At 45.9% G+C, this 26,979-nt stretch overlaps 1 pseudogene; it reads right to left on the bottom strand.

The window, feature by feature from the left end:
- Nucleotides 1–26,558, bottom strand: part of LOC119382010 (alpha-scruin-like) — a 31,763-nt pseudogene extending 5,205 nt beyond the window's left edge.
- Nucleotides 26,559–26,979: the final 421 nt, after the last annotated feature.

The following is a 26,979-nucleotide window of genomic DNA, read 5'->3' as shown; positions in this document are numbered from 1 at the left end:
GCGGCGCAGTTCTTGCGTCCGGAACTGCGATGGTCAGTTCCCGTTTGGGCGGGTGGTGGTCGACGAACCATAGGTGAAAGCGAACGTCGCCGCGGGGAGGGCGATCGACGTGGTTTGAAGGCGCGGCGGTTCGATGAGAGGTGTCTGAAGTAGCGTGTGGAGGCATTGATTGTGGTGGACTCTGGGCGGACGTAGCTGTAGCTGCACGATGGTACCTGCACGAGGGACGCGGCGGCGACAGAACCGTTCAACATGGCCGGGTAGACAACAGTAGTAGCAGATTGGCCGGTTATCCGATGTGCGCCAAGGGTTACTTGGAAGGCGTTGCAGGGCGGCGATAAAGAGGAACGTGCGGGCCTGCCGGCGCTCGCGTTGCGTAAAATGCGTTTGTTGGGGAGCAGTGTCCGCGATGGGTGGCAGCGCATGTGGCTGCCTTCTCGCGACGTCAGCGTAGGTGAGGGGCGCGGATACAGGCGGTGGCTGGTACGTGGGCGGTAGTGCCTCGGAGACTTGCTCTTCGATGGTTTCTCGCAGCGATGAAGTGAGCCCATGAGTATTCCCTGGGAGAAAGGGCGCAAGAGACAATTGGCGAGGCCACTTCCTCTCGGATAAACTGATGAATCTTGCTGTGTCAGGACCCGCCGGGTCCGAAGATATTGCGCCAACGGTCGCTGCTGACGTGCTGGTCATGTCCGAACTAGGACGTCGCGTGGAAATGCGCTGCTTTCGCAACTCATCGTAAGCTCTGGCAGTGCTGAATGACGTCTGCGACGTTTCAGGTTTTTCGCCACAAGCATGTGGAACGCATCGTCCTCAATGCCCTTCAAGATGTGCTTGACTTTATCGGCTTCGGACATGACAGGGTTGAAGCGGCGGCAGAGGCCTACGACGTCCTCAATATACGAAGTGAAGCACTTCCGCCAGCCAGTTGGGCGCCCCCCCCACCCCCCCCCCCCCCCGATTCACGCAAGCGCTGTTCTGCGCGGAGCTTGCGCACGGTGGTCGGCCGAATACGTCCGCGAAGGTCGTTTTGAAAGAGGCCAGTTGGAAATCTCAGCCTCGTGGTTGTCAACCAGAGTTCCGCTACTCCTCTCAGGTAGAAGTGGACGCGGCAAGTTTGTCGTTGTTCATACACCTGTTGTTGACACTCACTCGTTCATAAGAAGAGAGCCAGTCCTCGACGTCTTGCTCACCAGTACCGCTGAAAATGACGGGGTGCCCCTCTCTTGGAACACCGGACAGCGGGCACCTTGGGGTGTGGTAGCATCGTTCGGCATTGTTGAAGGGGAACGTAGAGTCCGGCTGCGGAGTTCCAGGATGGAGAACAGAACCAGCACTCTCCACCACTTGATGGTATGCGTTTAACGTTGAGGCAGTAACGCGTTTATTAGAAGATTGCAGCACCTGAAGCGATCAGCGGTCCAAGCCGAGCAAGCGCGAGCACCAACAACAACCGTTTTTATATATATATATATATATATATATATATATATATATATAATATATATATATTATATATATATATATATATATATATATATATAAACTTTGTTTCAATTGTTCAGCAGGTTAGCAGTATTACCCGTTGTATGTTGCGGGAGTTACGACGATATCTTTTTCGGGGGCATAACAAGGTGGCCGTGCCGCGTTTTCGGTATCTCCAGGTACCAGAAGCACAGCCTCCGAAATTTAGACGCTGTCTCCGAGGTGCTACCGTCCATCAAACAACGCCGACTGGATGGCTGAAGAAGGCATCTCTTGTGGGCGTGTGCCACTGGATATTCGAAGCGTGGGGTGGGGATTCACTCAAGACGGTGTAGAAAAGCTTGAAGTTCATGGAAATCTCCAACAAATTCGATGAAACGGAGGACGACCTCGTATGGGACAGATGCCACATTGAGGATGCCACGAGCAATCGGGGAGTGAAGAACGAGGGTGCGGAGTAGCATTATTCCAGCTGCTTCACAGTGAAAACGTTGTGTTTCTCTCTGTTCAATCGAGTGCTGCAGTTGAATAAAGGAGTTGAAAACATGTACGAAAAAAACGTTCGTCTTCTTGTCCGTGTAATGGCCGCACTCGCGATTATTACCCCGAAATCGCGGTGCTAGTTGCACAAGATAAGAGAAGGAATTTAATGCAATGTGAGGTTTGTTTTGTATTTTTAGAAGGCAGACATGCGACTTATTTTGAAAGGCATGAATGGCAGAGCGTTCTGCGATTAACATCACTACAACGTTATTGAAATGGAAACGATGCCCATATTACTTTTACCCCAATCCTTGTTGACATTCATGCTGGTGTCTGCTAAAGAGAATGAAAAACAACAGCCCAGTTTCCTTTGTATGGCGTTACACATGAGGACGTAACTGTGGTGTGAGCGAGTCAGACGGAGAACAATGCGATTCCACCTTTGCCTTCATGGAAATAGGCCAGTCAACTGATGAAGCTTTCACTCATTTTTTAAATCACACATGATTTCGCTCCTCCAATAAATACATGGGTGTGTAATGTCAAACAATGAACCACGCAATCAAAGATTCATAGTACTCACCAGCTACAGCGACAGCCGCGGCGCGCCTTGAGTGGGTAGTACAGCCCATGTGTACCCACCCGCTTGGTTCGAGAACGTCGACGTCTCGGAGGCTGACCAGGTTTAGCCCCGCTTCCGAGTTGCCGTAGCAGCCGCCGATTAGTCACAGTTTGTCGCCGAGCGAAGCCGCCGCGGGGAACGCCCGCGGTTTAGGAAGTGGCGGACCTTCAGACCACCTGAAAGAAGAACGAAGGCAAATAGATCATCACCGCTTCCAAGTTTCAACAGTGTCTCCAAGTTGAGCACCCGTTTTCGGCGCATGAGTTAGTTGCGGGCTGCAAGGGCGCTCTCGCCCCTTCCAAACTTCTCTACTGGGAATCTAGTACAGCGCCCACCTCCACCACAAAGTTTCACAGCTCTTATACCCTTCCAAATGCTCACCACAGCATTCGCATATTCATTTTACCGTGCTTCCCTCAATCGGCACACATCTTTTGGGTATGCTAGACCTTTGTTAAACTGCACTTTGTGAAATGACTCGAATGGTATGGGACTAGGATTACCAACCGTCCGGCATTTTGCAGGATTGTCCCGACTTTTCATACAGCGTCCTGAGCCCCGCGCCGTCCCTGTCGGGACATCGATATGTCCCGGATTTGTTCGGACCGTCCACTTAGAAACTTTTATGCGATCAAACGCCAGCGCAGTGACGGGCGTCATGCCACGGAACACGAAATTCGCACGAATCACTGGCAAGAAGCAATATTGCGGTGGCTACCGATTGCTGCGAGGGGCGTTAGCCACTTTCGCTGAACTTCCGCTTGAAGTGAGACAACTTTTATGAGTACATTCTCCAGCAACAAAAAGTGTTACGAGCTGCACGTAGCCTGCTGAAGTACCAGTAACATCACAAAAAGATGTAAGAGGTGTAGATGAAAGCGGATGATTATGTGCGGCACTGCCACTTGTCAAGATAAAAAAAAAAGCCAGCTGGTTCGAGACCTTGCCCTGGTTATTCGGAAACAGGCGCTACGCCAACTAAATGATGGCATTCGTCCCTATTGGACTTTTCGTAAAAATAAATATAGATGTTAACAGATCGAGTGTTTTCCATTTTGACTTGAACACTTTACAGAACACCGAAGCTCCGCTGCAGCTTACACAATGAAGAAATCACAGCATCTGCATCACTGTGCATGTGCGTGTATGGTGCCATTCATGTGAATAGTGTGCCCGTGTACTAATTTGCGACTTCTCTCCCAGTTTTTACCTTGTTCGTAGGATTGAACAATAGAAACGTCAGCGCACACAAGGAAAACTTCTCAATAGGGCAATGTCTTAAAGGCGGCATGCAAAATTTCTTTCATGTTTGGCACAGTAAATTCGAATGATCAGTCTTATAAATGCTTAAAAAATACACTGATAGCATTTATTGTATTATTGGCTACCCGGCCCAACCAAACACCTTGACACCCAGACACCAAAGTTTTGCAGTTCTGAAGTGTTCTTAACCCTTTGACACGCTATGTACACAATTGTGTACACCACCTGTTTTTGCTAACTGTGTCAACTAGGGGCTAAGAAGGAGTATTTCATGCAAGTGAGTATTTCATGCTTCATTAATTTCGCTTAATGTAATGACATTCATTTTTACCATACATGTGAACTTATGAGTGCTTAAAATTCCTTCACATTCCTGCTCATTATTCCACAGATGCCCTCAACAAGTATGTGGCCGAGAAGCCCAACGAAGTGCCGGGAGCTGAACGTTTGAAAAAGATGAACCGTTTTATTGCGGACATGCTTAAAGATTTAAATAAATAATCTGTTCCCAAATATTCTTGCCTGATCGTTTTTCTTCAAGTATATATGTAAGTGCAACAGTGAATTCTTACATTCTTATAATTAGACTGCTGCGAGATATCATTACAGCTTGAATTGCTGTATATATTTTGCTTTTATTACACGCTTCATAAACTGGCATGTCTTTATCAATATGTTCCTTTGCTGCACGTCATTTGTGACCTAAATCGCTGATTCTGCCCATATTACCCATATCACCTGTAACACCCATATAATCAACCTACCTGTATCACCTATACGACCTATATCACCTATACAACCTATATCACCTATAATTCTGTATCACCTATAAACCTGTATCACCTATAAAGCCGTATCCCCTATACTACCTGTATCCAATAACATCATATGTATGGGTCCTGTATATATAGGAATTTTCAGTAGGGTCGTCAATCACGCTTACGCTGAAGAGCAGACGATCGACGACAACGACGCCCGACTCAAAGCGAAATGCATTTCCCAAGTCGCGATTACAGCGTGTAGGACTATACCTCGAGGTAAGTCTCATTCTGTCATGTTAAAGATGAATAATGGTCCACATGCACTCCAAAACGAAGCCGTACACGCCATCGATGTTCTGCGGCGTGGACTACGAATTATATGATTGTTGTTTTGATATGGCATGCTCACAGTAGCAGCCGTGTACTTTCGTGAAGAAACGTTTGCGGCGTGCGAAAAAAAGATTATACAGCCATGGCACTGCTTCCCGAGAAGGTTAGAGTCAAGTCCTCCGTGCCGCTGGAGAATCACCCGCCGATTAAGACGCGAGGTAGCTAGCTGAGCTTTAACCACTGTGAAGCAAGATGAACTGCTCGCCTCGTTTTTTCGGCTCTCGCGTCATGCTTGCAGTCTCTTTTTATGATATCGACTTGACAGGCGTATAAAACCTGTTGCGTGAACGCGGCCAGAAAATTTCACAAAATCAGAAGGTGGTTACTTCAAGGTTGCAATTGCAAAGCATGTATTAAGTGCCAGGTATATTTAGCGGCTTGTGCCAGTTATATTTAGCGGTTATATTTAGCGATGATGTCAAAGCTTGCTGAATATGCACAGACGTCCGTGCCGGCGTGATAAAGCAGCCTTCCCGACGCGTGAAATGCAGGCGCCGAACTTGTGACAATGTGCCGAGTTCAGTTGAATTCAACCAACCGCGCAACGCTAACGGTATAACGCGAATGTGAACGTTCAACAACGACGGGCAGGTCTCACAAGCACGGGGAATCAAAACACAAAGTTGCTTCACCTACAACCGTAACTGGACTTTAACAATGCGAGAAGACAGCGAATAATCATTACTGTAGTCGCTGCGTGCATGCGCCACGTTACTTAACAATTCAGGTAGTCGGAACGAACGAAAGCGATGAACTCAGACAGCCAAGGTAGAAGGCGAGACAGCGCTGTCAGCTATGCACGCTTGTCGCCTTTATTTCTCGTATTTCACTCCCGGGAACCGATACAGTTTAACACGTGAATCGTGTACCTTTGTGGTGTCCGCACTGTTGTGGCTGGCCACTAAACCGCAATACTTCGGACCACGCTTGCGCTTCCGCGGGGTCGCTTCTGCCATCGCGGAAATGCGCAGCTTCGCACAGCAAGCCTCTCGGTTCAACGTACCCAGCTGACGGCCCCCCAGTTACCCGCACCGAGAGAAGAACGCGTGCGCACGTGCGCTACCGCTACCGTGAAAGGGGCTGAGTCGGCCGCGCCTAAGGTTCAGAGCTTTCAGACAGAGCCGCAGCGCGGCTGGCGCGGCGCTGTCGTCGCGCCGCAAACTTGAGCTTGGGTTCCCTATACGGCACTCGCACCTAATCAGATCATTTGGCTGCCACGCAGCCATATTTATAAAATCAAAATGAAATTGCTTCCGAAATTTAATGAGCTCGACAATCTGATTTGCCTTGGAATTCGAATCGAATGTGTACTCTCTACCCCGGAGCGAAGGTAAAATGAGCGATTCGGCGTACTGAAATAAAGAAGCTTTTATGAAAATATTTTAATACTTCAGAGTTGTTAAGACACCTGTTTGAAAGAAAACAGCCTAAGGTAACCTGTCATAGAAAGCTTTTTTACCGTTTACCTCGGGGCACATGGCCCGGCCTGGCCGCCATCGCACGAACGCGACAGCGAGTACGACCGCGAATACGCTGCTCTGTATAGTTACTGCGTCTCGCTTCAGCTTTTATTTGGTGATGAAGCTTTTTTCTAGGATTGCAGCACCTGCTGCTATGAGCGTCGTCATTCAGCCCTATTGCTTGTGTTAGTTCTATCGCCTTTGGTTACTGAGTAAGCGTTATCTTGGCTTATGGTGGCCAGAAATCCGAAATAGAAGTTGCCTGTGCGTGTTAATTTTGTTGAGCGGTACGTCTTATTTTTTTATTATAGATAAGCGCTTCAGGCTATCCGCACTTACCTTCTGCCGCTTTTCGGGTCAATTTTTTTTTGAATTACTATCAAACCCGCGTATATCAAAGTCGCAGAAATCCGGGAATTAGTCTGATGTATCGCAGATTTCGATAATAAAGTTTTAAAGAACTTACCGCACCTTTGGTGCAAATTTCGGCCATGCTTCGCGATACCGCAAGCAAGGCGGCTTCAAGACAATACGTGCGATATTTTTTTTATTATTAATTATTTCTCCGTGGAATTCAGTTGGGGGTGCGGGATATATGAACGTGCGCGTTATAGCGCCAGAAAATACCGCATCGATGTAAAAACATCGCCTCAGCATCCTCATACGCAGCTGTGTGTACTCAACGAACGCTGGAAGCCTGTAGTCCCCCATCGCCCTAATGACGACCGTGCTCTTAACCGTACTGCGCGTGCTTCTTGGAATGCTCAACGTAGCGGCAGCGTTAGACTTCTTTTCTCCGCGCTCGACTGTGATGATTATCGTCTGCTTTTTGGAGAACGGGCTCTTCCGTTTCACGTAGACCATCGCGTTAAGAAATGGCGTGGATAATGGCGGATGTTAGAACAGCGATAGCGCGCTATGGACCAACGGGCGGGACGACGAGGAATCATGGAAGAAAGAATGCGATGGCGAACAGTAGTTTCTCTCGCTCCATGCACCGCCCTCCTAATCACACCGCTCGCTCTTCAATATACATGAAGGGAAGTCTCTTCGATGAGGGAACCCCTTCTTCTTGTGAGGGAAAGCGAAGTTCTTGGGGGCTTAAAGGCTGCCCGATATTCGATATATGAAGTGTTCTGACTATTCTTCTTCTATGTAGCCGGTTTTTTAAAATTGTATTGAAATGAAAACATTGTCGTGTTAGAAAATAGCTCGATATAAGGTATAACACGATTTACCCGAGCTCGATAGTCTCGTTTGATTATTGCTTATGACAAAACGATCGAAATGACATTATTCCTATGTAGTCCAAGATAAAGAAGGGAGCCCACAGATGGATACACGGAGTGGGGTAGGTTTCAAACAAGAGAAAGTGCCTCAGATCAGGCTGGCCGACGTTTTGATAGGGGACCTATCTTTGTCAAAGGCGCCTCGTCATCCCTGGCGTGTTAGATTTAAGGGGTTGGTGATGACGTCATGTCCAGCGGTGGCGCGTCTGTTGCTGTTGGTAATTTCTGCCTGGAAACAGAGAAGCTCGAAAGTAGAGGAGTGTAGCCCTTGCCACATTTCAAGAAAGTTTGCAACCACGTTCGGGTCTGCCATGTCAGAGTTTAAAGGAGCTGCAAAAAATATAAACAGGGGGGGGGGGGGGTTACAACAAAGCAAGAGGGCGACTGCAGCCATCACAAGGAGCTGCAGAAGGTGGTGGGGAAGGCTACTACAGGCGGGGAGAAAAAAAATACCGGGCGGCTTACGTATAAAAGTCCGCCAAAAAGCTGCAGAAGGTGGTGGGGAAGGCAAATACAGGCGAACGGGCGGCGTACGTTTAAAATTCCCCCAGTCTACTTTAAGTGATATTGAAAAGGTTGCCTGAAAAGCTCCTGCTTAATGGGTGAAGTAATTGGCTGGCATATGCATCCAGTGTCGTCGGTGGCTTAAAAAATTGGGCGGCCGTCAAGTAAGAGGGGAAAAAAAAGGAGGGGCGGCCGCGGGGAACAATCGGAATAAGAATCGTAGAACTTCCTGAGAAGGCGAGGGCCGTGACAATGCTGGGCTGGAGCGGTCTTAGGAGCGCGGAAAGGGGAAAGGGAACCGTGGTTTGGAGTCACTAGAAAATGAAAACAACTTAAGAGTATAACATATACACACATATGTGCACATTTATACATGCAAGATTAAGAGATATTAAAAAAGAATATTGATAGTGTATTATGGGAGCTGGTCGGGATTTTATTTTGCGAATAAGTTAAGGTTTTTTGAAAGCTGAGCTTACTTTATGTCTGTCATTATTATAGAAATCATGCTATGGCTTTTAATGATTCCAAATTACCACGTGCTACATTTATTCCTGATGGGTGTAAGGACTGAAATTTGTGTATCAAATACGATTCCACGTATTTCCTCTCACGTGGTGACCGGAAATTTGTTTGCAGAATGTAAAGTATGGCTTGATCGAAATTGTGGTCTTGTTGATTGAAGTGGCTGGCTACTGCTTTTGGTAAGTTGTGCTTTGCGTCTGCACGGTGGCCGTTCAGTCTTACATGAATTGGTTGTCTAGTTTCGCCTATGTACTGTTTTTTACAGATGGCACATTCAATGCAGTAGATCTGGTTGTTTGAGGTGAACGTGAAGTTCGATGTTACCTTAGGAAGGTAATCGGATGCTGTGCTTTTTACGTTGGTGGCTAGCTGTATATGTTTGCACGTAGAACATGTTGGACGCCCACAGGGTCCAGACGTTGGTGTAGTTCTTGTTGCGAGTTTTGCATGCACGAGCACATCTTTAAAATTGGCGTTGCGTCTGTAGGCAACCTTAGGCGGTTCGGGGAAGATTTTTTTATGTTTCTGGTTATTTGTTAGAATCGGATAGTATTTTGTGAGGATGTTGTTTATGTTCGGAAGTGCGTTAGAAAATTTTGTAGTGAGAAGAGGCGTTGTTGTTGTTGTGGTTTTAGGGCGTGGTTTGAGTGTCTCAGTGCGATCTAGTTTTAGTGCGTCCGTGTAAGCCTTATAAAGGAACGCGTTTGGTTGGCTTCTGTTTGCTAGTGTTTCTTTTAGAGTAGTAAGTCTGTTTACGTAATCCTCATCTTCTACGCATATGCGACGTAACCTTGTTGCTTGGCTCCTGAAAATGCCCTGTTTACAATGTTTCGGGTGATGGCTAGTATAATCTAGGTATTGTTGCTTGTGAAATGGTTTTTTATACAGCGTTGGCTTTAATATGCCATTCTCAAGATATACGGTTGTGTCAAGAAAGTTGATGCACTCAGCTGAGGTTTTGGACGTGAACTTCATTGTTGGATGAAAGGAGTATAAGAATTATGTATATTTAGCTAGATTAAAACGTTCAGTGTGACTGAAGTATGATGGTACTTCGTAGCAGTTAGTATCTTGGCATCCACGCGTACCGAGATAATGATGAGCGTTGGAAAATCAAGTGAGCGAAACTGTTCCGATGAAATCCACCACACGGCGTCTCTTACCAGCACACCACACTTTGCGTTCAATAACCCTACATGAGAAGTGAAACATGAGCTAGTTGGTACGGATTCATCATGACTTAACATCGTGGTTTAGCGCTAAAAAGACAGACACATGTGAGAGACAGGATAGGCGCTTCTTGTCTCTCACATGTGCTGTCTCTCACATGTGTCTGTCTTTTTTAGCGCTAAACCAGTACTCACCAACTCGCCCAACAACAAGTTCTTACCATGATTTAAGCAGCGCACTGAGGGACGAGGACAGGGAAAAAGAAGGTGCACAACACGGGCGCTAACTCGTAACTGATTTTATTCGAAAAAAAAACACGCTAATATAAAGGTGAAGAACAACACCTAAAAGGAAAAGAAAACATATAAACTTTGTAATCATGTGCAGGTGCCGCTTAGGTATTGAAATTCCGCGTCACATAGCGCGATAGATGGTAGACTGATACATTTTTCTCCTTTCCTTTGGATGTGGAACGCTTCGATGACTTCTCTTGCTATCTGTCGTCTATGACGTGACAGAATCAGTGTCAGCGAAGAATGGTGTGCAGGTGCATTGTTTGCAATGGGCGGCGAGTGAAAATGGTTTCGTGTCTGTCAATATCCGTCTTAGGGAGCATGAGCGTTCACTGTCGGACACATAAAATCAGTTACGAGTTAGCGCCCGTGTTGTGCACCTTCTTTTTCCCTGTCCTTGTCCCTCAGTGTGCTGCTTAATTCATGATGAATAAACCTACAGCTCAGCGTACCATGTTTGAGATGTAAAAAAACTCCATAAGTCATCGTTAACTGCGGCATGAACTCACGTGTGCGTCTTTGGGCCGTAAATGTTGACCCTGTCCACTGCTCGGTACAGATCGTCCGCCTCCGGTACCATGCCGCCGACCACGTAGATGTCATCAGCTACCGTGGCACAGCCTACGGCCATGCGGGACACGTCCAGTGGCGTGCACTCTTTCCACGTGTCGGACGATGGGTCGTACTCTTCGGTCGATTCCACGGCTCTGCGTCGTAACAGAGCTTTTAATTTACGGCGCGAATGTGAACGTAGCAGAAGTATGCGCTCAAAGTAGTACCTAAAACTGATGTTGATGCTAAGTAGCTGAAAAAGGGATGTCAGTTGGGACAGCGTCTCGACAAAGGGACGAAGATGATAGTGACGAAGACTAGCCGTTTTGTGGAACTTGAAGACGACAATGAATGAATGAATGAATGAAAGAATGAATGAATGAATGAATGAATGAATGAATGATGATGAATCAATCAATCAATCAATCAATCAATCAATCAATTCAAACAGTGACCAAAAATTTGTTCACACGAACCGGGGGAGAGGTGCTAATTACCAAATGTCCGCTTATTTCCGGTCGTGCCAATATTTGGCTCATATTTTCTACCAACATTCCCTGTAGAGTCCTTTAGTCGCAGATCAATGAAGGAATGTACGAACGAACGAACCCTGATTACATCCTTAAGGTTTCTTCGCTTGTATACCGTTCATTTTCATAGTAGGCGGGTAACGTGTGAAGCTAACCGTCTAGCTCGGTTCATTGCTTCGCCACGCGTAGTAACGCTGCGCATATTTGTTCGTGCTTTGCACAAACGTGTCTATAAGCGTGTCTGTCCCCCATGTGGCTTCCGGGTGGAAGGGACAGCATAGGAGGGGAGGCGTGAGCTAGCACATGTGAATGTGTTTTCGTTTTTATTGCATCGTGGGGTGTCATTGAAGGTCATTTTCGTTCAGTGCCGTGCACCTCCGTTTGGGAGCGACGTAAACTAAAAATGAGGTAACAGCTCATTGCATTAGGAAGTTAAGGAAGAGAGGTGGAAGCCTGAAGTGACTTGAGAGGATGGTCTGTAAGCGAACAAGTGAAATTATCAGCTTGCACCCATCGCTCTTAAACGGCGCTTGTGTTCGCGGTGCTCTTTGTCCGAGCTTGCTGCAATAACGTCACCGCCAAGCAACGGGACAAAATATGAAGCGAGACTCTCGCGTTGTCTCTTGAATTAGCCCCTTTTCCTATTTTTTTAAGTTTTCGTTTTATTACTGACTTTTTGGTTTCGTGTATGAAAACCTAAGAAGCACGCAAACGGAACACCAGAAAAAGAAACCCAAACAGGCATCCAAATTAAGAAAAGCAGGGTGTAGCACTTGTGGTGCTCACAGGTCTTTTTGGGTACCCAAAGTCGTCACATACGCAATACCTAAAACTCCCGATTATGTTCTCTTCGCGAGCAACTTCTCTTAACGCAGGCCGATGCAAGTCACCGTGTGAAAAGTCCGCTTCAGGTCGAAGCTTTGCTTGTAAGGACACTGGTTATCAACAAGTCAGTTTGTCGTGAACGCTAATAAGACCTGGGGCCTAATTCACAAAACTTCTCTGTCGTAAGGGCGTTTTTCCATTCGTCAGCCGGCTTCGCTAACGATATGTCCCGCATCGTCATTGGCTGAAATATACTGTTAGGAAAATGTTTACCGCAAGACGTTTATGTGAATACGGGCCCTGGTCTTGAGTGACCTTTCTCGTTTTGAGTGTACACTCAATTCGTCAAGATAAGTATTCGAAGTTAAGAACGGTACAGCATGGTGGGTCATACTGACAACGCTTTGGTTGTCAGTATGACCCACCATACTGACAACCAAAGCGCCGCCCTCTTTGATACGGCTCGGTATCATGTGACCCCGCACTTCAGCAAACGATAAATGATGTAAGTACAGAGCAGCTAAGTACTGTTTTCCTTACACTCCATTGCTTGTTTTAAGTGCGTGTTTGAATCATGACTGGCTACCTATTTTTATTTGCTTATTCTATTAGCGTGTTATGAATAATGACATAGTAAGCTGAGCAATTCTAATTTTTTCAATGTGAAGCTGTGTTTTACCATTCCATGTCCTAAGACTCACCGTCCCAAGCGTCCTCTGCCGCCAAAAACAAAGAGCTTGTCCTTGAAAGCTGCCGCACCGTGTGCCGCTCGTCCGGTCTTCATGTCGGCCTTGCGACTCCACTCCATTGTGTCGATGTCGTAGGCGAACGTCGTCTTGCAGGCCACCAGCTCTCCACACTTTCGAGTCTTTGGATCAAAGCCACCTGGGAAGGGGATACGTGCGCACTGTCAGCACATTCTTAATCTAGTCTCTACAACAAACTCAGCTGATGCCACTGAAGGTCACACTGTAGAATAAATTGATAAGTGGCCAATACTTCAGTAATATAGTAGACACTTAGTACGCGTTTCCTCCAAACATGTATATTATCGTCCCACATGCCTTCCTCCTTTTACATGTCTGTGGATATCACGGATCATCACAATGCTCAGAGGCGTACGTTTCCCATAAGCCCCGGAGAGGAACAGAAGCGTTGCAACCCAGATAACGTGCGCAGGGAAAGGTTCTCAAGCCGACATAGCTTAGCACATTGAGAAAGGTGCAGACAACAGATTTATTGATCTTTTTAGTTGAAATTTTGAAAATGTACTCCCGAGCATAATATTACTGCATGCCATAGAGATGTCATGTTCAGCTTACTACATGTCATGAACCAAATGCGCGGGGTGACGCGAGGTTTTTCAACCTGTAGTTTTTCAGATTGGCTTGTGTACATCTACACGCACTTACACAAACGCACGCAGGAACATACGTATAGTTGGAGCCCCCCCCCCCCTCCTCCCTCTGACAAAAATTTCTGGCTACGCCCGTGCTGAGTAATTGGTGTTACATTTTTCCTTGCACACGCCCTGCAAGGTTTCAATTGGCGTCACGTGACACGGCGTCTTACCGGTGACGTAAACTGTCTTTCTGATGAGCACGGCGGCGTGGTAGCTGCGGGGCTCGGGCATCATTCCGCACACGTCCCAGCGGTCCTTGAGCGCGTGGTAGTGCAGGACTACGCGTCCTGTTCAGTCAGGCACCATGCAGGAGAATGTGCGTGCCGTCCATGTCAGTACGCGTCAAAAGATGGAGTGTCTGCGGTATCTTGAGCTGCTGTGCTTACACTTTGTCAATTCGTAATCAGTCTGTTAGTTTATAGTTAGTCAGATTGCAGTTAGGTGTACAATTACTAGAATGTTTGGCTGCCCGTACGTTACGTGTATAGTGCTAAAACGTTTAAAGTAGGCGGTTCAAAACGTCAGTTATTTATGGTCACTATATTGCCACGACCACTTCTTGTTTTATTTTGGTGTATTAGGCTTTGACCAGCAAGGACGGTTATCAACGCTCGACGCTGTCCGCGAAGCAGGGTTCGAGAAGCTTCCCGATTGTACTAGATCGTTTTGTTAAGATTGCGCGCCGCACGCGAATGTTCCAACTTTGTCTAGAGATAACGCCGCCACCAGCGATATCACTGGAACGTTCGATAGCGCCTGTATAAAAGCCGACGCGCTTGACCACTTGTCAGTTGATCGACGGTCGACGCTCTGCTCGCCGCTATCAGTGTATTGCTGTAGGTGACTTTCAGTTTCCCGGCCACAAGTGCGGCCAAATAAAAATTTGCATCTCGGATACGCTGTCTGCTGCCTTCGTCGACGTCCCGACCACGTGACAATATTCAAGAATACGTAGCTGCCTTCAAGTGATATCAATGCTCTAACGAGGTAGCATATATATTGACGGATGTAAAGGAACCTCACTTCTGTGGTTCTCGTACATAAAATAAAAATGCATTAGTCACGTTTTTAACTTCATATTGTACTTGTGTAATTCTTTACAAGTAGATACGCATATTCGATAAATGTGCGTGATATATTAGCGTACTATTCAATTATTCTTGAACTTCGGAAAAACAGTGCTAAGACGGCACAAAGAAAGAAGCGACAAGACCAGGCGCCGTTTTTCCGAAGTTCAGTATGCACCAACAAGCCTATATCAATTGTTCTTCTTATTTGGCTATCATGGGCAGTTCACTTCCTTTTGCTTAGAAGTGTACCTGCTTGGAGTATGTATGTTGTATCACCTTAAAACGCACTAGGAAAATGCTAGGTAATGAGTCAGCCGCGAAGTGATGGTCATCTCCCACAACTTGTGATATCCCCATAAAATTTCTTTTTTTTCCTCATCCTGTGAAGCAATGATTGAAATACCCAACACATTCGTAAGGTTTCAATTCCACAGCGCCTAATTACATTAGAAGAAAACAATGAACGCAGGGCTTGCCTCAGTGCCAGTAAGCCTAAGGTTGGGTTAGTTACTGCGTTTGTCGAAGCAACTTGGCGTTGGCATAGTTAGCGGATCTCCCAGGTCAAGACCGCCGAAGGTGAGGATGATCGGAAGTGCCTCGTCCTGCGCCTTTTTGACTCTTAGTCCTTAGTTTTTGAGTAGTTCAAGCACTTCCCTGCAAATTCGTTTCACTTTAGTCAGCGAAGGAGGCTGCCTCTGACAGCCTGTGTTAAGGTGTTAGAGTATTCAGTTGTAATGTCCAAAGGTTCCATTGTGGCAAACATTGTTAAGGCAAAAGCATTAGATTCGTCATAAATCCCGAAAAGTGACCGCTGGCGCTGTCGGCATCAACTCAAGACCATTCAGTAATATCACGTGACCACTGATGACCTCATAGTTACGTTATTTATGAATTCACAGATCGCCAACAATTGTAACATCAGCATGGCGTCACATTATACCACCACGTCATCACATCACATCGTTACCTGGTCAAACGTGGGCCGTACCCGAAGAAACCGCGTGAGGTGCGCAACCTTCGGAGAGGAGGATATATACAGCTAGGATTGATACCTCTTATAAGTGAAATATTGGTGCGTTTGGTAGCCGATACTTGGTGGTAAATCAGACCGACGCTTCTTTTATTACGAGGCATCGATCGCTACGTGCAATTTGATCTTCCGATGACTCGTATAATAAGGCCCCTCTTGTGTGTACACGCGTGCTTGAAGTCGTCACCGACGCGAACCGTGATACCGCTGTGCGGGTCGCTGGCGGGCGGCGTGGGGACGTAGTGGTAGAAGCGTGGGAGGCTGGGTCGACTAAGCGGAGTGCGAACCTTCAACGCCTCCACTCCCAGGAAGGTCTTCGAGTCGAGGGTTACACGACTCGGCGGCCAATGACCCTGCACCACAAACGAGAAATGGAAATCGACGGAAGCGAAGCAAGTAAGAGCAGCTGCACATCTTTGTTAACACATGTAGTTCGCAGTCCCTACTATGTGTACAATGCTGCCTACAGCGTTTTAATTTGACCCACGAAGAAAGCAGAGTGATTTTTAAGGAGAACGCAATTATTTATTATGCAGGATTAGAGATTAAAATACCCCGAATTTTTAACAAGCCGCTTAGAATGAACCTACGCACAAAGTGAAAATTAAAAAGAAGAAAAACGGGTCGGCTATTGTAGCGGTTGCAACTATAACCGTCGTAATAGCTGCAATGAGTTAAAGAAAAATGTATCGAGTATCATATCCTCTTTGATGGCCAGTGTTTTACGTTTGTGTGCTAAATTCAAAATGGCTAGTCTAAAGCTCAGCATACCATTTGAGGCCCTGTTTTTGACTAGTGGAAGAAGAGCGTGCCAGAGGTTGGCGCCTGTATACATACGAGCTATAACGCGCTTCCTGTAAGTATTGTCAGCGAGGGGAGCGAAGAATTAGCTGCAATGAAGCATCCTATTGTAAAGATTCATTATTACGAAATCGGCAAATGAACAAGGATGACAGAAGAAGACAGAACACGAGTGCTATCCTTTGTGGTCGTCCTGTGAAGAAGGCTCGATAAGTGAATTGATGAAGCATGCCTATAAGGCGCGCATTGGTTATTGATGGGCACGTATTGAATTCCTTTTGTGAGATTATGTGCAAGCGTAGGTTAATGCAGCAAGAACGAAGTTGCAAGTTTTTCTTGTTCAGGTACATTGTATTATCCTCTTCATTTCCATAGACCTTGTAGTGTCATCCTTCATTAAAAAGACATTTCATTGATTACATAGGGTGCGCGAATATTTGAAAATTTCAAATAAGTAATCGAATAACGTTCTATTCAATTCGGTACTCGAATCTAATAGCGCGTATTACAAATACCGAATATTTTTCGAATAGTTTTCGAAGAATTCGCACCAAACGAAAAAAAAACTCAGTTGCACGAAACGTTGGAACATAGAGTGTTAACGCTTCTTGTCTTCTACATTGAATCACTGGATGCATGGAGCCATATTTTGCGGGACTATTGCCGCTACAATGATCACAGGATGAATGCGCTTTTGCTTATCGTCGCCGAAGTGACAGAGTCATCATTCCACTAATTTCATCATGATATTCATGATCATGACTCACGAATGTTGTTTAATGTTTCCACTTCAGTTGTATTTGAACATTCGCTGGAAAAGTGCCACCTTGAATACTGTCATCAGTATTGCATTTCGATGTGCAGTTAGAAAATATTACTAAGGCTCTACTTGCTGCTGTATAGAAGCTTGCCTGAGTTTGCATGGTTGTGGTACTTTTGTCGGTAAAGAGTAATCGTAATGTTCCTTTGTTAAAGGCGGTGAATATTTGTGTCAAATAAAACGTGCTGGGATTTTTGGGCTGTATTGAAAATGATTATATTGCCTTTGTAGAGCTGCTTTGAAAATGGTTGCCTTACTATTCGAAAAGTATACGAATAGTGCTCGATTAGTATTTCGATACGGTTCTAAATTTCACTATTCGCTACCGCTGATGCATCTGTGACTCGCACGAACAAAATGTTCTCTGTCACAGTGAACCAAGCAGTTAATCCTGCAATAAAAAATTCATGAGCCAGCATTATATGTTTATATTGTGTATTCCCTCCTACAGTACATGTCATTCATACGTACGCCCTCGGCGCTCTCCTCGACATCACCAGCGTCTGTTCTAGGCCGCCGGTGATGAGGTGTCAACTTGGTGGGCACTTCTGAGGGGACTTCGATTTGCTTGGCTGAACGGTCCTTGTCCGCGTACTGCGTGAAGAAAATGCGTCATCATATTCTTCAGGAAGTAAAGGTTGAGCTTTCTAAATACAGTGGACTTGGCCGAGTGGAAAACGAGAAATTATACTGCAGAGTGCTATGTCCCCCCCCCCCCCCAACCAGACAAGCGGTCTGATTAGTGGGCCTCCCGCAGTGGGCTTCTCCGCATAACCGAGCCGGAAAAGCACGTCTAAATGCAATATTAGTTAGCTAATGTACTCAAGCTGTCCAACTATTTGGTGTATTGCTGAACAACAATTTTAAACGATAGATCTTCTGCATGCAACTCTCTTACATTCCTTTAGCTGCATTACTTGAAGACGGAGACACTGCGCTGACGCGAGCAATCAAAACGTATAATCGAGTAATAACCGGTGTTTCACTAATTCTACTCTTAATGATTAGTTTGTGGCTCACGTTTCAATCTTCTATTTCTGGCAGGCGTGTTCGGACGGCGTATTTATTCTAAATGTTTCATATCTCATATGCAATTCCTAAAAATTCTGTCCAGTGAATGTAACTTCAATAGCTGGATGTTGGTGATAGTTTAATAACTCAGCGGTCAATTGTGGCGTTTTTTTTTCGAAATGGGCTAAATCCAGAAACCGAAACTAGCTCAAATATTGCTCCATTGGCAAGTACATTCTCTCAACTTTCCTCTAAAAGAGAGATCGGAACGAAATGAGTCAAATACCAACAGCTATGTGTGCTCACAGATCCCGTTTCAAAACGAAATTGGGCCAGATCCATGCGCTGTATGGATCGAAATGGGTCAAATCCAGTATGCCGATAGTGGAGCACTGCGGCGATCACGTGATTCGGCGAACGTGGAAGCCTCAGTGCGATTTCCCGCCTAGCCTGACTACTCTGCCTGTTTTCTGGGTGCTTGTGCAAGTTTTTTTTTTTTTGCCCTTTCGGAGCTGGATTATCATGGATTCTGGTGGAAGTGAAGAGATCGGCGAGAGATCGGTCCCGAGACGTCGACGACATCGTGAACAGAAGCAATGTCGACGCCGACGAAGCAAGAATGTGCCACTGCCCGAATTTCAATAAAGTTTTTTCAAGAATACCGCATTGAATTCCATGTCTCAATTCGAAATGAGCCAAATCCAAAGTTATCATGCTAATAATGGTGAAATGCGCTGCATATTTTTTAATTGATTGTGGCCAGAAACTTCCCCTAGCCGACATGTAAAACATATCATAGAATAGCTTTGACAGCGTTGTATTTAGTTTGCATAGCAAATTTTTGCCGTTTTCTCAAATTCTCTTTGGATGGATTTGACCCATTTCGAAAAAAAACGCCTCAATTTTTCTCAGAAGGAATTCCATGCACGAGCAGGAAGCTTGGTATATGTCATCGACAGAGCTTACAGCAGCGACCGTTGCTACGTCTTCTGACCAAATTTTTAGGAGGCTCGTGCGGCCGCCTGCTCTTGTCCTGGTCACCCTGGTCCAGTTTCAGCGATGATGGGTCTCTTGAGCTCGCGCTGCTCTGGTGGAGGCAAATAAATCCGGGGAACGGTAACACGGTCTCACGAGACGAAGAGCCATGCTTTAATAAGACTATGAGACGTCGGCAATGGAAGGGCTTCAGTGATAAAATTCAATTAGTGTGTCTTCCTGTCTCGATCTATGAGAAACTAAAGGAAATGTAAAGGCTTGCTTCTCAAACACGTGTAGGAAACGACGGAAAAGAACCTGAAATTGCATTTTCTTATTTTTTGCCTGCACAGTTGCCAAGTTACGTAAGGTATTCTCGAAGCGATGAAACTGAGCACGGTATCGGTGCTTTATTAACTTTCGTTTCTTGTAACATAACGTGTAAGGTCCTCCCTGACGTATTTAACTAAACTAATTCATCTTGAGAAGCTTGTAGCGCAAAAAAAGACAGGGACACAGAGGGAGGGAACAACACCAGCGCTAACTATCAACTGAAGGCTTTATTAGGCTTTATTAGTCCCTGTCTTTTTTTGCGCTACAAGCTTCTACAATATGTACCAACTAGCTCGACTCTCGGTCTTACTTAACTAAAATAAATACCAACGTCACTGAAAATAGCGAACTTCTAGGCATTATTCTCATGGCGATTGGTGAAAGCTCTGTGTAATAACTTGTGTGTGTTCTTCAGAGCGGTAAACACTCTCTATACAGAGGAAGCAATAATTGTAGTCGATAACTGGTTATAATGCGAGGCGCTCGCATCCATGATAATTGGGATTTCTTATGGTAACATGTGCGGAACGTGAAACACTATCAGCCAGAAAGCAACACATCGCCATCACACAACAATACCCAGCATTGGACGTCATTCTTTGTAGAACAGTTCACTATATAACGAGGTAGCAAATGAAGCACAGTGTGCCGTTCGAGAAGACCTGTATCAAATATTAGGTGTCGTGCAAGTCTCAGTCAGTATTAAAACAGTTCTTTTTAATTAGAAGACATTAGAGTAGCCTTGCGGTCACTGCTGCCTTAAAGATTTGCATATCTTCTCAATCATCGCCAAATCACGCCTCCAGCCTTGCAACAACGAAAAGAGAAACGAACATGAACCGCCTTACCTTCAGCACAGATTCATCCGCTGTGTCCGGCGGTACTGTTACGGCAGCCAGTCCTGTGCAGAAACGGACGGTGGCATTGGGAACTTAGCATACTGCATAACGTTCTTTAAAGTACTTGAGGAGATAGCTACGGACAGGGTGCAGAACATGGTATGCATAAGAGCACCGTTTATGGGCGAGTTCGTTTCTCATAGTTCAACACCTAAGCGCGCGTAAACGAGGACAGATGAGGTGGTGACAATACAAGCGCTTACTTCCAACCAATCATTTATTCACAAAACTTCATAGTATGAACACTTTCTTTCATGACGTCCCATGACTAATTCCAACATCAGGTGAACACGCTCAGAAACTGCGTTTCATTAGATGATAAAATAATGTTCGAAGTAAACGCTTGTGTTTTCACGACCACAATCTGCCCTTGTTTGCGTGCGATTAGATGTTCTGGTATGATCGTATTTCCTGGATGACACAAAGTTCGTTAACATTCTTTCCAGGTGCGGTGAGCGCTTACACTTTTGCAGCGGAATGGGGCGAGACATATTCGTAACAAACAATCCAAACTGATGTGGCTCAAACATGACAAAAAAAAACGCCAAAGGAAAGCCTTTCGCGATTTTTAGCTCACACAAAAAAAAAGTCAGTTATCCCGGATGACGCTTCTGATATTATCACTGGATAAAAGCAGCTACACCAGACAGAAGTGTCAGCTACAAATTTGTTATAACTTTTGAAGCATGTTCAGCTTGCCTTCATTGCCTTCGTGCCCACAAACATAACAACGCGACATTGTGATCTTGCAGCTTGCATAGTAAGCATCCACTAAACTTCCGGGGATCCAATGGAGATCACTGTATACCGGCAATTCTGGCGGCGGCTGTGCAAATTGAATGAAGTAGATGGGAGATTTTCACAACACAGATCTTGTTATTGGGCCACGACCAACCCCTTGAAGTTGGCGTTTCTGCAAGACATTTCACCGCATCAATGTTCTGATGTGCGTAAAAGCACTTTCATCAGTGCAGCCACGATATATAATAAGGAGATAAGGGTGCGCCTTCTCTATACTGATATGCGCGTGCAAATATACACATAAAAATTGAAAACTTTCGGGCCAGCTTTTGTCTGGCTGCTGTCATGATATAAGTGCAGGAAGAGAGTTTACAGTCGCGGGATCATCACTTACATGGTCGAACGAAAAAAGTCACAGTTTCACCGCAATGGCGAAGCAAAGACTGCGATAGCAACAAGTTGCTGTGTTACACGAAGTGAAGCTGGCAGATAACTGTTTTGTATCCGGTCTCACGTAACTACAAAACGCTGGTGTATGACAGTACGGCCGCTGCAGGGAGAGATGCTCTGCGCATAGTCACTTTGAATTGAGAGCGCAGCACGTAGCAGGATATACGAGCCGCCCGCTGTGATGGGTTTCGGAATAGCGCCCGCGCCCTCAGATTCATGGTTCAAAGTTGCTCCTCGAGCGACAACCACCCCCCCTCGCGTCTTCGCGTCTATTAAGGCTCGTGAAAGACGGGCGGGGTGTTTCCTGTCTCCTTCGACGGCAGGCCTACCGAGCGGGGTGATGTTATCGCATACACCCTCCGAGCGACGGAAATGAGCCGGCTCGTTTGACCTCTACTTCGGCCACGTTCATTGCCCCCGCTCGCGCGCTTCCCCGCGGTAGAACGTACAATGCGCGGGAGGACCTTATCAATTTGGACTTCATACCGGAAGAACATGACGGCGAAGGCGACGGCAATGCGACGGCAATGCGACGGCAACGGCAACGGCAAAAACCCGTCGAGACTGTCCGTATAATTGCTATCGCAATAAAAACCATTAGGAGAAGTAGTTTTGCCAAGATGTTTCAACCATGCCCCCGAGAAGTTTTTTTTTATATTGTTTCGAAGTTCGAAAACGTTTTTTCGAAGTTTTTATATTGACAAGTTAAAAAAGACAATAAAAAACAGCGATGTTGGGATACAGTTGGCATTCATTTAACCTGGAAATAGAAGTTGCGTTCCTTCTCAATTCTGTTATACAGATTGTGTGTTGACGTTTTCATCTCGTCATTAGATACTGCACATGTGTATATTTAGTTGAGTGCGAAACCTATACCTGTGATGTTCCTGGGCAGGCACTGGCAGTCGAGGAAATAGAGCCGCTGTCGGTGGTACACGTCTACGTCTTCCACAGACGTGCCCTCCTGGCAGGTCATTCCTCCGATGACGTGGACACGGTCGTCGGCATTGGCAGCGGGGACGGCGTGACGAGGACGGGACAGTTTGAAGCGGAATTCCCATCGACCCCCCAAACAGTCGTACGCGAGTACGTCGACGTGGTCTGTGAAAGTGGTGGGGCCCCGACCGGAGGGTTTGAGACCGCCTGCGAGCCACAGTTCGTGGTGGATGGTCAGAGGGGTGCAGTAAGCGCGGGGCTCAGGGAGGCTCGGGCGTCGCTCCCAGCTGCACGTAGCGGTATATTTTATCATCATTACGATGATGATAGACGTCATCACTATCACCTGACTTTATCCCAACTGGGCACAAAGACCCTTCTTCCCTTTGGTATGCATGTGCTCGTGTCTTGGATGTTGAGTGGTTTTAGGAAACATTAGACATATGCAAAGAAAAGAACACTGTGTCACTGCCCTATTGGATAATCTACCGACATGTGTTGCCATGCATCTGCTGAACAACCCTGTCGCAGTTCTAATAGCATAAAGCTTTTTTTTTTGCCTAAGGCCATTTAATGCTATACCACTCTTGACCATGTTTGCCGTCCTTCCGCACCATTTGGCTGTACTTGTAATGAGACAAAGAGACCAGGTTGGGTTAGGTAAGGCTGGATAAGTTGAGGTTGACCATGCGATTGCAAAAGGAGTGTTCCGCTGCCGTCTACTTCTTTCACGTCATCAAGAACATCAACTGCCCGAGGTCTCTGTAAGGACCTTATTTTTCTGGCGTCCAGCTGTCATGCCTACGATTTCCTCCTCCACTGCTGAAATATTGCCTTTATGTAATCGCAGTCCGGCTATGTGGGGTGTCCACGAATCTTTTCACGTGTGGAGACTCGCACTTTGTATATACAATGAATCTGCCGCGAGAACCAGGTATGGTATTCTTTAACGTGTGCCGAGATCGCACAGTACACGGGCATCTAGCATTTCGCCTCCATCGAAATGCGATCGCCGCGGCTGGGATCGAACCCGCGACCTTCGGGTCAGCAGCCGAGCACTGTAACCGCTACACCGCCGTGGCTGACGCTTGGAAAGTGAGGAAGCTGAAGACGGAACACCTCTGGAAGACGCTTAAGTACCATGCACTCGTTCACGTGGTCCACGCTGCGGACGACGTGGATTACGCAAAAACGGGGGTCAATTCTTCCTACAATAAATCTGCCAGGAGAACCAGGCCTCTCATCATTACCGGTGACTTCAACATTGATTTATCGAGACGCAACGACACCTGGTTTTTATACTGCGTGAAAGACGGCTTGAATGGAAACAGGGCAGCAAAAGACCTCGCTACCACGTGCTGGACAGGAGGCGTCATAGATAATTTCATCGTTAGAGACAACCAGGATTTCCACCAGCTGTACTATACCTCACACTTCACTACACTTAGAACCCTCGTACCCACGATCACTAACGGATCTGATTAACAAGTCCGGTCCAGCTGCTGGTGTTTACTGATCACGGTGATGATGGCCTTGTTCAAGAACTGTGAAGAAACCGTTCTACAGATGCACACCGGTTCGTGAAACGTGCTTGCATTCTCCGTCATAACGGACAAGTTTAAGCATAACAACTGTTACGCAACTGTAATAACTGCAACTGTGAGTGCAACGTACGCGCAATGCGCCTGCGTGTGCGCCTCGCTTGTGTGTATATACAGGGTAACTTTCCTGAATGAAGCTTAGTTGCGAGTAACGTCTGTCCTGTGGATTTGCGTTTCTTCTTTGTGCTGTTCAGATTCGCGCTCTCCAGCATTGAAGAATATAAGCACTACATATCAGCTTACCGCGTCGGGTGTTGGTAACACCCATGTTGCTGTTGGCATCGTTACGCAACTGTAAACAACTGGTTATATAATACATATGCGACTCTTCAGCATGTGAGTGTGCTTATACCACTTCCACATTTAACTAGCGTGATTTCGTAACGTTTCGTCAACATGAAAAATTGCCCCAGTCACAATCCCGCGCATGCTTCGCATAACATCGATTCCCATGGTACATGGGATCTGCCGAATTTTTTGTTGTATTAGTGACTTTTTCGTTGCGTGCACCCAAACCTATTGAGCACTCAAATGGAAGAACACAAAAGGACCCAAACCGGCATACAAATGAAGAAAAGCAGGGTGTGGGACTTCTGGTGCTCTAAGGTACTTTTGGGTACCCAGAGCCGTTAGAGTACGCAATTCGAGTGGTGTGCGAAAAGTGAAATTTCATCTGAAATCTAATTCGAATCGAATAGTGCCGAACAGTGGCCAGAAGTGCCGAATCGCGAATCGACTATCGAATGCAAAAAATAATATTGAAAATTGTAAGAAAGAAGAACGGTAATGATGTGCTTAATCGCCATGAGTGTTTCTTTCCAAAAAATCTTCGGCCACCCGTTCACAGCATATTTTAACTGCGCGCCAGAACGATGGAAGTTTCTGAACGAGTGGTGGGGTGTGGCAGTGCGACTACACAGCGTGAACAAATTTTCACATGTCAAGCCAATCACCGCGGGTTTCGCGGGCCAAATACGGAATTTTTTACGACGTTTTACCGAACTACGCAAGAAGTTCGTGCCTTCGTTTCAGTGGCGAAGTTGTGAAGGGCTTCACCGTTCTCTCGTGTGTTCCTTTTGCTTAAGGAAATGGCATGATTTCTTTTAAAATAAACGTGTGGTCGCACTGAACGAGGATATCGGTGAAAATTTTAACGAAAGGCGTACTGCAAAGGCGAACTGTAAAGAACCTCGCGTGTATATTTGTGATCTCGTAATACTTTTTCAAAGCAATAAAACTGAACTCAATTAAGTTGTAAACGCTAGTTTTAGCCACCCCACCCCAACCAAGTTGCACCGTTGGCCTTTGTTGCATTTTAGATACTCGTCATGTCGAATTATTCGAAACTTCGAATACTAGCTATTCGAAAGTTGAATCGAATTATTCGTTTAGGTACTATCAACACCTCTTCTGGTATTATCCGATTCGAATTCGAAGCTAGAATATTCGCACACACCTACGCAATCCATAAAACTCCGTTATGTTCGCTTCGCGAATAACTTGTCCAACTCAGGAAGATGCAAATCACCCTGCGAAAACTGCGCTTCAGGTGTAGGCTTTGCTTGTAAGGCCACTGGTTATTCAACAAGGCAGTTTTCCGTGAACACTAATATGATTTGGCACCAAATTCACAAAACTTTCCTTTCTAAAGTGCACTTTTCCATTTGTCAGCCGGCTTCGCTGACGATATGTCCCGCATCATGATTGGCTGAAATATTCTCTCACGAATATTTTTACCGCAAGAGGCTTCTGTGAATACGCGCCCTGGTCTTGAGTGACCTTTCTCGTTTTGTTTGTATACTCAATTCGTCAGGGTAAGTATTCAAAGTTAAGAACGGTACAGCACGGTGGGTCATATTGGCAGAGCTCTGGTTGAGTGACTACTCAAGCTTTGATTTGCAGAAGTGAATCTATAATGAGCGCCGCCCTCTTTGGTAAGGGGTGGCATCATGTGACCCCGCACTTCAGCAAACGATTTATGTATGTAACTATATAGCGGCTAATTATAGTTTTCCTTAAACTCTGTTGCTTGATTCAAGTGAGTGCTTAAGCCGTTACTATGCTACCTATTTTTATTTGCCTATTGCATCAGCGTGTTATCAATGATGACATATAAGGTGAGCAATTTATTCAAACTTTTTCTTAATGTGAAACCGTGTTTCACCATTGCATCTGCTAAGACTCACCGACCCAAGCGTCCTATGCCGCCGAAAACAAAAAAAACTTGTCCTTGGAAGACGTCGCACCGTGTGCTGCTTGTCCGGTCTTCATGTCGGCCTTGCGACTCCACTCCATTGTGTCGATGTCGTAGGCGAACGTCGTCTTGCAGGCCACCATATCTCCGCATTATCGAGTCTCTCGATCAAGGTCACATGGGAAGGGGATACGTGAGCACTGTCAGCAAATCCTTAATAAAATCTCTACAGCAAGCTCGGCTGATGCCAGTGAAGGTCACACTGTGGATTAAATTGATAAATGGCCCGTACTTCAGTATTATTGTGGACATTTATTACGCGTTTCCTCCAAACATGTATATTATCGTCACACATGCCTTCTTTCTTTCACACGTCTGTGGATATCACGGATCATCACAATGCTCAGAGCCGTACGTTTCCCATAAGCCCCGGAGAGGAACAGAAGCGTAGCAACCCAGATAACGTGCCCAGGGAAAGGTTCTCAAGCCGACATAGCTTAGCACATTGAGAAAGGTGCAGACAACAGATTTATTGATCTTTTTAGTTGAAATTTTGAAAATGTA

Source organism: Rhipicephalus sanguineus, chromosome 2 (genome assembly GCF_013339695.2).
Source record: "Rhipicephalus sanguineus isolate Rsan-2018 chromosome 2, BIME_Rsan_1.4, whole genome shotgun sequence".
Classification (NCBI taxonomy): domain Eukaryota; kingdom Metazoa; phylum Arthropoda; class Arachnida; order Ixodida; family Ixodidae; genus Rhipicephalus; species Rhipicephalus sanguineus.
This window is presented reverse-complemented; position numbering and strand designations above follow the sequence as displayed.